A 9,698-nucleotide genomic window follows, 5' to 3' on the forward strand; every position below is an offset into this window, starting at 1 on the left:
CTTTCTGTTTAATAACAATTTATATTTTATAAAAGAGAGGATTTTGAATGTTTCCAACAAAAAAATGATAGTGGGATGATAGAAATGATAATTACCCTGATTTGTTCATTATACATTGTATACATGTATCAAAATATCATCATGTTTGGGAACCAGCAGTTAGCATAATGGCTATGTCGCTGGACTCCCACGTAGTTGACTGCGGTTTGCATCCCGGACCCAGTGGCTTAAAACTCACGCCAGGCGCGTGTGCGTGTGTGCCCAAGATCCCGAGAGGAGAATGGAGGAGAAGGGATTGCGGCATGACCATCCCCCCGGGGAGGTGATTTCTCGCTTTCTGTCTCTATGTCTCTCTCTGTCTGGTGAGCGCACGCGCCCTATAGCGAAAACCTCTCAAAAATAAATAAATAAATAAATATCATCATGTTTCATAAACATATACAGTTACTACTTGACAATTTATAATTTTAAAATAAAAAGGTCAGCATAGTCCCTGACACATAAATGATTTTCATTATTACTTTATAAATGACAGATAATGATTCTATCTTTGTCATGCACATCATGATGTTTTGAGATATGTGTACATTGTGGAATGGTTTAATTGAACTAAAAACATTCATTACCACACATACTTATCTCTTTTTTTGTGGTGAGAACATACTATATTTTTCGTCATCTATGTATACTTTCTACTTATTTAAGAAAAATAGTTTAGTGTTAAATATTAGATCGTTGGAAAAGTCACAATGTATTTTTCTTTGTTTTTTTTTTTTTTTGAGAGGTTTTTACTATGGGGCGCATGCACTTGCCAGAGAGACAGAGAGACAGAAAGTGAGAAATCACCCCCCAGGGGGATGGCCATGCCGCAATCCCTTTTCCATTCTCAGGACCTTGGGCACGCACGCACATGTGCCTGGCGTGAGTTTAAGCCACCGGGTCCGGGACTCAAACCACAGTCAACTACATGAGAGTCCAGCGACATAGCCATTAAGCCAATTGCTGGTCCCCACAACATATTTTTCTATGCAAAAACGTGTCATGACTTTTCCAATGACCGAATCGTAGGCCATGTTATACTAGAAGCAGCCTTCTACATCTTACATTTACGCTGGCTCTTGATTGAGTCTCTTTTTTTAAAAAATTTTGTTGTAGGGCACTGCGCACCCCTCCCACCCCAGGAGGATGGTGACACTGCAATCCCTTCTTCATTCTCTCAGGATTTGGGGTATACGCACACATGCACCTGACGTGTTTTTTAAGCTACCACATCTAGGACTTGAACTGCCTATGTGGGTCCAGCCACTTTAACCACCACACCACCTGCTGCTCCTGCATAATTTTCTCTCGTACTTAATTTAATTCCATGGTTTTTTTTGTTTGTTTATCATGTCTCTTACAATGTAGTAAGATGTAGAAGTCTGGAAAATAATGATGATCCAGACCATGTATAGGCTTAGGCTAATGAGTGTGTTTGTGTCTTGCTCTTTTGTTTTAATTTTAGAAAATTGTTTTATTTAGGGCCCAGCAGATGGTGGAATGGCTATGTCGCTGGACTCCCATGTAGTCAACCACAGATCAAGTCCTGGACCTGGTGGCTTAAACTCACGCCAGGCGCGCTTGTGTGCGTGCCCAAGATCCCAAGAGGAGAATGGAGGAGAAGGGATTGCAGTATGGCCATCCCCCCTGGAGGGCAATTTCTCGCTTTCTGGTCTCTCTGTCTTTCTGGCGAGCGCACGCACCCTATAGCAAAAACCTCTCAAAAAAAAAAAAATTTGTTTCATTTAATATTTTCATTATTTTTAAATTTTGCTATAGGACATATGTGCTTACCAGAGAGAGACAGAGAGGGAAAGTGAGAAAGCAAACTGCCAGGTCCAGGACTTGAACTACAGTTAGCCATATGGGAGTCCAGCGTCTTAACCACCATGCCACCTGCTAGCCTGTCTCTTAGTTTTTAATAACAAAAAAGTTTTAAAAAATGAAAAAGCGTACAGATTAAAAATATAAAGAAAAATATTTTCATACAGCTGAACATGTTTGTGTTTTAAGCTACTTGTTATTACTAAAGACTAAAAAGGCTTACACTTATAAAGTAAAAAAATTACACTAAGCTAAGGTTAATATGGAACACAGAAAACTATTTTTGGTAAATTTAGTGTAGCCTAAGTGTTTATAAAATCAATAGTAGTGTATGGTAACGTTCTAGGCCTTCATATTCACTCACCACTCACTCACCAACCTGGCACCGCTTCCAGCCCTGCAAGCTCCATTCCTGTTAAGTGACCTACCCAGCTGTACCACTCATCTTTTATGTTTCCACTGCACTTTTTCTATCTTTAGATACATTAAGATACACGAATACCAAGCGTTACAGTAACCTATAATGTTCAGTAACATGCCTTACAGGTTTGAAACCTAGGAGCAATAGGCTGTTCCATATAGCCTGGGTGTGTTGGCTGTGTAGGTTTGTCTAAGTACACTCGGGTTTATGCAGTACTGAGATTTTTTTGTTGTTTTTCAGTATTTTTTTTAGAATTATTTTATTTAACTTTATTTATTTATTTTTTTATTTATTTATTTTAATTTGACCAGAGAAGGACAGACAGACAGAGAGAGAGAGAGAGGAGGAGAGAGAGACAGAGAGAAAGCAAGCTGCCAGGTCTGGGAATCAAATCGTGGTCAGCTATGTGGGAGTCCAGCGCCCTTAACCATCATACCACCTGCTGGCCCCATCGTTTTTCAGTATTTTTCAGAATATATTCAAGTTATTATATGACACCAACTACATGACTCCATCTTGGCTTCTGTTGGCTCTTACTTTCGAGTTAGGATCTCCCTATGAGGTTGCAAAGAACTTCTGTAGTCTGTGGCTCACAATAAAAAGCAAAGCGAGTTTAAAACTCAACAAAGCATTTAAACTGGACATTTCTGCAAAAAAAAAAAAAAATATATATATATATATATATATATATAGAAATGGCCAATAAGCACATGAAAAGATGTTCAATGTCAGAAAAATGGAAATCACAACCACAATGAGATACCACTTTCTACTCAATAGCATGACTAATTTTGAACAAAATACACAAAAAAGTTGGCGAAAACTTTGGCCAAATAGGGCCAGCCTGTGATGTGATGGTTAAGGCAGCTAGATCCCGCATGGCCAAATGTGCAATTTGAGACCTAGACCCAGCAGCTTGAAAAACACTCCAGATGGATGTGTATACTTGCCCAAAATCCCAAGAGGAGAATGGAGAAGAAATTGCTACATGACCACTCCCCACAACACACACACACACACACACACCGGAAAGGTTCTCTCATTTTCCCTTCTTCCTCCAGTGCACCCTCTCAAAAATTAAACAAAAATTTAAGAGTCTGGCCAAATCTAAACCTCATATCAATATTCAAAACTCATCTGACAATTATAACAAGTTAGTATGAATTTACCTTCTTATTGGATCTTTGGCTCTGGGGACCCTATTCCTGCCCTGACACAGTTCTGTTTTACCTGCTTCATCTGCTCAGGTACCCTCAAGATCAGAGAAGGAGCCCCTAGCCCATTCATTCTTAGATGTGCTGGTGTAAGAAACCGGAACCTTCATACATTGCTGGCGGGAACGTAAAGGAGTGTGGCCACTTTGAAAGTTAATCACACAGTTCCTCAAAATGTACAGCGAACTTACCCAGTGACTCAGCAGTTCCACTCCTAGGTAAGTACCCAAGGAAAATGAAACATGTTCACACAGAAGCTTGTACACAACTGTTCACAGCATTATGCATAAGGAAAACAACTCAAACTAGTCATCGATTGATGACTTAAGTAAAATGTGGTATATTCATATGAGAGAATAATATTCAGCCATGAAAAAAGAAGTATCGACTTTACTACAACATGAATGAACCTCAAAAACGTTAAGTGAGAGAAGCCAGGCACTAAAAAACATGTACTATACAATTCTATTTATACAAAATGTCCCAAAGAGGCAAATCCATAGGCATGAATGTTAATTAGCAGTTGTCAGGACATGGAGAGAAAGGGACTGGAAAGTTTTCTCTGGGGATCATGATATCTACTGGAGGTACTGGTGGTAGTTGCACCACCATGTGACTGTACTAGAAACACTAAATTGGAGACTTAAACATGTTGATGAGGTAGACCCAACAGAGGGTGTAGTGGTTATGTCACTGGACTCCCACATGGCCAACCATGGTTGGAGTCCCAGACCCGGTGGTTTGAAAATCACTCTGGGTACGTGTGAAAGTGTGCCCAAGATCCCAGGAGGAGAATGGAGGAGAAGGGATTGTGGCATAGCCACCCCCCCAGGGAGATGATTTCTCAGTTTCCCTCTCACTCTCTCTGTTTCTCTCCCCAGCATGAGCTCAGCAAAAACCTCCTAAAAAATAAAAAAATTGAAAGTTAAAAAGGTGACTATTAAGTCAATTTTATCTCAACAAAAAATTTTTAAAGATTTAAAGTGGCAGGGCTGGCAGGTGGCATGGTTGTTAAGGCCGCTGGACTCCCATAGGCTGACTGTGGTTCAAATCCTAAACCTGGCAGCTTTCTCTCTCTCTATCTCTCTCTCTCTCTTTCTCTCTGTCTCTCACTCTGCTCCTCTCTGGTGCAATTAAAATAAATAGAAAGAAAGAAAGAAAGAAAGAAAGAAAGAAAGAAAGAAAGAAAGAAAGAAAGAAAGAAAGAAAGAAAGAAAGAAAGAAAGAAAGGAAGAAAGAAAGAAAAAGAGAGAGAGAAAGGAAGAAAGTTAAATAATTCATCAAAAAAAAAGATTTAAGTGGCAACTTTTGTTTAAAATTCTTAACTATTCAACAAGTCCTTGATTTCTATTCCCTCATTCTTTTACAAATGAGAGTATATGCCGAGAGGTAGTTCCTTCACTGAGACGTGAACTAAGAAATGAGAGGAAACTCAGCTAATTAGGCAGCTCAGTTCCTTAAAGATCAAAGTATCAGTCTAATTTTTCTAGCCAATGTAGATAGTTAGTAGTGCAGTTATCTATATTTACACATAGGTGATTAAGGGACTTTGGTTTGATGTCGAGTCAACCAGTGGTGACTCAGAAAAGTAATCTACGCTGTGGCCTCTCTGCCTCAATAATACTTAATTCTCGTGTTCAAAGTGTTAGCATTTTTAATTGTTGCACATGACTAAATACTTCTCAAACCTCCTCCTATTACTGGGAGTAATTTAAGACTATCAGATAAGACCATGAGGTGGTGTAAATGCAAAACACTCTAGATAAGAATCATGCTTGTCATTAGTAACGGGTAAAAAAAATCTGGTGTTAAATCCTATTGGATAAAATTCTGAAGAACAGATCATTGAAATTTCTGGTATTCTATTCCTTAGCATTAGCCCTGGTGTGTCCAGTTCTGTTTTGTTTTTTAATAATAACAGACATTGGGCCAGCCAGTGGTGCAGTAGTTAAGGCAGCTGGATCTCTCATGGCTGACTGCACAGTTCAAATCCTGGACCAAGTGGCTTAAAAAGCACGCCTGGAATGTGTGCATGTGTGCCCAAAATCCTGAGAGGAGAATGGAAGAAAAGGGATTGTGGTGTGGCCACCTCCCCCTTACCGGTGCTTTCTCACTCTCTCACTCACTCTCTCTGGTGAGCACATGCGCTCTGTAGCAAATAAATAATAATGATCACAGTGGTCATAGGTGCTAGGGCCAGCCAGATGTTGTGGTCAAGGCAGCTGAATCCCACGTGGCCAACTTCACAATTCACATCCTAGATCTGGCTGCTTGAAAGATATGCCAGGTGGGGCCAGCAGGTGGCACAGTTGTTAAGGCACTGGACACCCACATGGTTGACCGCTGATTGAAATATGCTGGGCATGTGTGTGTGCATGCATGCTAAAATCCTGAGAGGAGATGGGAGAAGAACAGACTGTGGCATGGCCATCCCTCCTGGGGGATGTTTTCTTGCTTTTTCTGTCTTTTTCTGTCTCTCTGGTGAGCACACACACCCTATAGCAAAAATCTAAAAAAAAAAAAAAAAAAAAAAAGAAAGAAAGAAAGAAAGAAAGAAAAGAAAAAAGACACACCAGATGTGTGTGCATGCCTGCCCAAAATCCCAAAAGGAGAATGGAGAAGAGATTATGCTGTGGCCATCCCACCTGGGAGGTACTTTCTCACACACTCTCTCTGTCTCTCTGGTGAGGACACATGCCCTGTAGCAAACCTAACTAATAATAGATGCTAGATTCTTGAGATTAAAACCAAAGAAAATAAGATCATACAGATACTAGCTAGAAAAAAAATGAGTAAATAATGTTTTCTTAGAATGAGAAATTATTTTTTTAAGGTTTTTGCCATTGGGTGCATGCACTTGCCAAAAAGGAGAGAGAAAATGAAATCACTCCCCAGGAAGGATGGTCACACCACAGTCTTTTCTCCATTCTTCCCCAGGATTATGGGCACGCACACACACACACACACACACACACACACACACACACGCACCCAGCATGATTTTCAAGCCACCAGGTCCAGGACTCAAACCTCAGTCAGCCATGTGGGAAGTCAGTGCCTTAACCACCATGCCATCTGCTGGCCCCAGTAGAAAAGAATTTTAAACATAATGTGAAACTAATCAATCCATAAGGTTCTGAATCTCAGACTTGAATGAATTTAGAAATTTCCTGAGATTTGCTTTAAAATAATCTGGGGAATGGGAGAGGGTAGAGGGAGTAGAAAATACAGATGAAACAAGATTGGCTGCATGTTGATCACTGTTAACGCTGGACAACGGGTACACAGAAATATATTATACTGTTTTTCTACTTTTGTATGTGCTTGAGATTTCCCATAATAAAAGATTTTTTTTTAATGTCAGAGAGAGGAAACCATTACAACTCCCTTTTTCTTCTCCCTGACATCAATAACTAATAAGGAATGGGAACCAGCAGTAAGCGTAATGGCTATGTCCTTGGACTCCCACGTAGTCGACCGTGGTTCGCATCCCAGACCCGGTGGCTTAAAACTCACGCCAGGCACATGTGCGTGCGTGCCCAAGATCCCAAAAGGAGAATGGAGGAGAAGGGATTGCGGCATGACCATCCTCCCTGGGGGGTGATTTCTCACTTTCTGTCTCTATATCTCTCTCTGTCTGTCTGGCAAGTGCACGCACCCTATAGCGAAAAAAAACTCTCCAAAAAATAATAATAATAATAAATAACTAATAAGGAATAAGTTTTTGATTTTATTTAATCAGTGTACTCTCAGAAAATACAGTAACTTCAAATTGCCTGATTACTATGTTCATTTCTATATATTTTAAATAATTCTAGGAAAATCTTCAATTTTTTTAATAAAAGAATCGTATTTACTTGGGAGCATTCAGAATCTCAACAATACATCTGCAACTTTTTTTTTTTTGCAATTACAGAGCCATATTAAGTTAACAGAACAACAATTATTTCATATAAGCTGCATCAGAGACAACTGGAGATGAAAAATCTACCACCCGCATATATAACTAATTTGTGCTGTGTACCAACAAGAACCTGCTTTAAATTTCCATGCCAATTTACAACCCTCGCACTGTAGCAGCCAAGGTCAGTGGCTATTGAAAATACCACCAGGACAGGGCTATCTAAACTCACATTCGGTAGTGTGTTAACTATACAAAAAAAGACACTGTACAGTTTAAAAACAAATCTTAACCAGCTTTACTTTTCAATTTTTTTCTTTAAAAGGAGTGAGTTGTGTACAGGGAGATTAAATGCTTTGTAGACACAGAGGAAAAACAGAGTTAGAACCAACTTATTCATCATCTTCATCTTTACCCTCTTCACTTTCCTCCTCTTCCTCATCTTCATCTTCTCCTTCCTCCTTTTTCTTCCTTTCTGCACAACTCCCTTTTTCACTGCATCAGGCTTTCCTTTAGCTCAGTATCCGGCAATATCCTTTTTGTATTTTTCCTTCAGCTTAGCAGCCTTCTTCTCATATAGCTGTCCCTCATCTGCAGCAGTGCTATTCCACATCTCTCCCAGTTTCTTTGCAACGTCACCGATGGACAGGCCAGGGTGTTCTTTGACTTCTGGGCAATAGTCAGAGCGGAACAAGGAAAAGGTTGAAGGAGGCCTCTTGAGTTGGTCCTTGAAGTCCATCCTTGAACTTCTTTTTTGTTTCCCCTTTAGGAGGGATATAGGTTTTCTCTTTCATAATGGCCCTTGTCTGCCTTTGTCATATCTTCAAACTTCCCTTTCTCTTTAGCAGACATGGTCTTCCACCTCTCTGAGCACTTCTTAGAAACTCTGAGAAGTTGACTGAAACATCTGAGTGCTTCCTGTGCTCCTCCCGGCAAGCTTGCACAAAGAATGCATATGGTGACATTTTGCCTCTCGGCTCCTTAGGATCTCCTTTGCCCACGTTTAGTTATCTTTCCTCTGTGAGGCACAGAGTCGCCCAGTGCCCGTCCGGCTCTCACTTCCCCGGCGCTGTCTCTTTGGAGTTCAATGGACTGCAATTGGAAAATCTTTGATATTTATCACTGAATATAACAAAAGTCTAGAAGGATAGAAGGGAGGGAACGGGGAAAAAAAGAAGGAGATGGAGAATGGGAAAGAAAAATCCCCTAAGAAGCTTTTTTAAGTAGAGAACCCTGGAACTGATGGTGTCACAGCAGTGTTACATGGACAGACATGGGAAGGCCCCAGGTTCAGGTCCCCAAGACCTTCCTGTACACACTGGGTGTGAGCACACATGCCCATGGTCCTGCCTGGCTGTAGCTAGAGGTGGACTGTAGTGTGAAGCTCTTGTTGCGGGTGCTTCTCTCTTTCCTCTCTCTCATGAAAGAAATAAATAAACTTTTTTTAAAAGTACAGACTCCTGGGGTCTAGAAGGTGGTATGGTGGTTAAGGGGCGCTGTACTCCCACATGACTGACCATGGCTTGAGCCCCAGACCTGAAGACTTGCTTTCTTACTTTCTCTCTCTCTCTCTCTCTCTCTCTCTCACACACACACACACACACACACACACACACACACACACACACACACTGTACCTGTCTGGTCAAGTTAAAATAGTTAGATAGATAGATTAAATAAATAAATAAATAAAGTTAAATAAAATCATCCTTTATTTAAAATTATATATAAAAAAAGAAAGTACAGATTCCTGGGACCAGCAGATGGCGTAGTGGTTACATTGCTGGACTGAGACAGTTAACCGGTTCCAGTCCCGGACTCCACGACTTAAACCTCACACTGGGTGTGTGCGTGCATGCATGCCCAAGATCCTGAGAGGAGAATGGAGGAGACAGGATTGTGCCGTGGCCTTCACCCCTGGGGAGGTGATTTCTTGCTTTCTGTTTCTCTTTCCTCTGTCTCTTAGGCAATTGTACCTGCCCTATAGCAAAAATCTCTCTCAAAAAAAAAATACAGATTCCTGTAGGGATCAGTAGATGGTGTGGTGGCTAAGGCACTGGACACCCCACATGGTCAACCGTAGTTCAAGTCCCAGACCTGGTGGCTTGAAAAATCATGCCAAGTGCTTATACATGTGTGGCCCAAAATCCCAGGAGGAAAATGGATTGTGGCATGGTCATACCCCCAAGGGGTGATTTCTCATTTTCCCTCTCACTAACTCTCTTTGTGTGTCTCTCTGCCAAGCACAAGCACCCTATACCAAAGTTTAAAAAAAAAAAAAAAAAAAAAAAAAAAAAAA

Source organism: Tupaia chinensis, unplaced genomic scaffold (assembly GCF_000334495.1).
Source record: "Tupaia chinensis unplaced genomic scaffold, TupChi_1.0 Scaffold000168_1, whole genome shotgun sequence".
Classification (NCBI taxonomy): domain Eukaryota; kingdom Metazoa; phylum Chordata; class Mammalia; order Scandentia; family Tupaiidae; genus Tupaia; species Tupaia belangeri.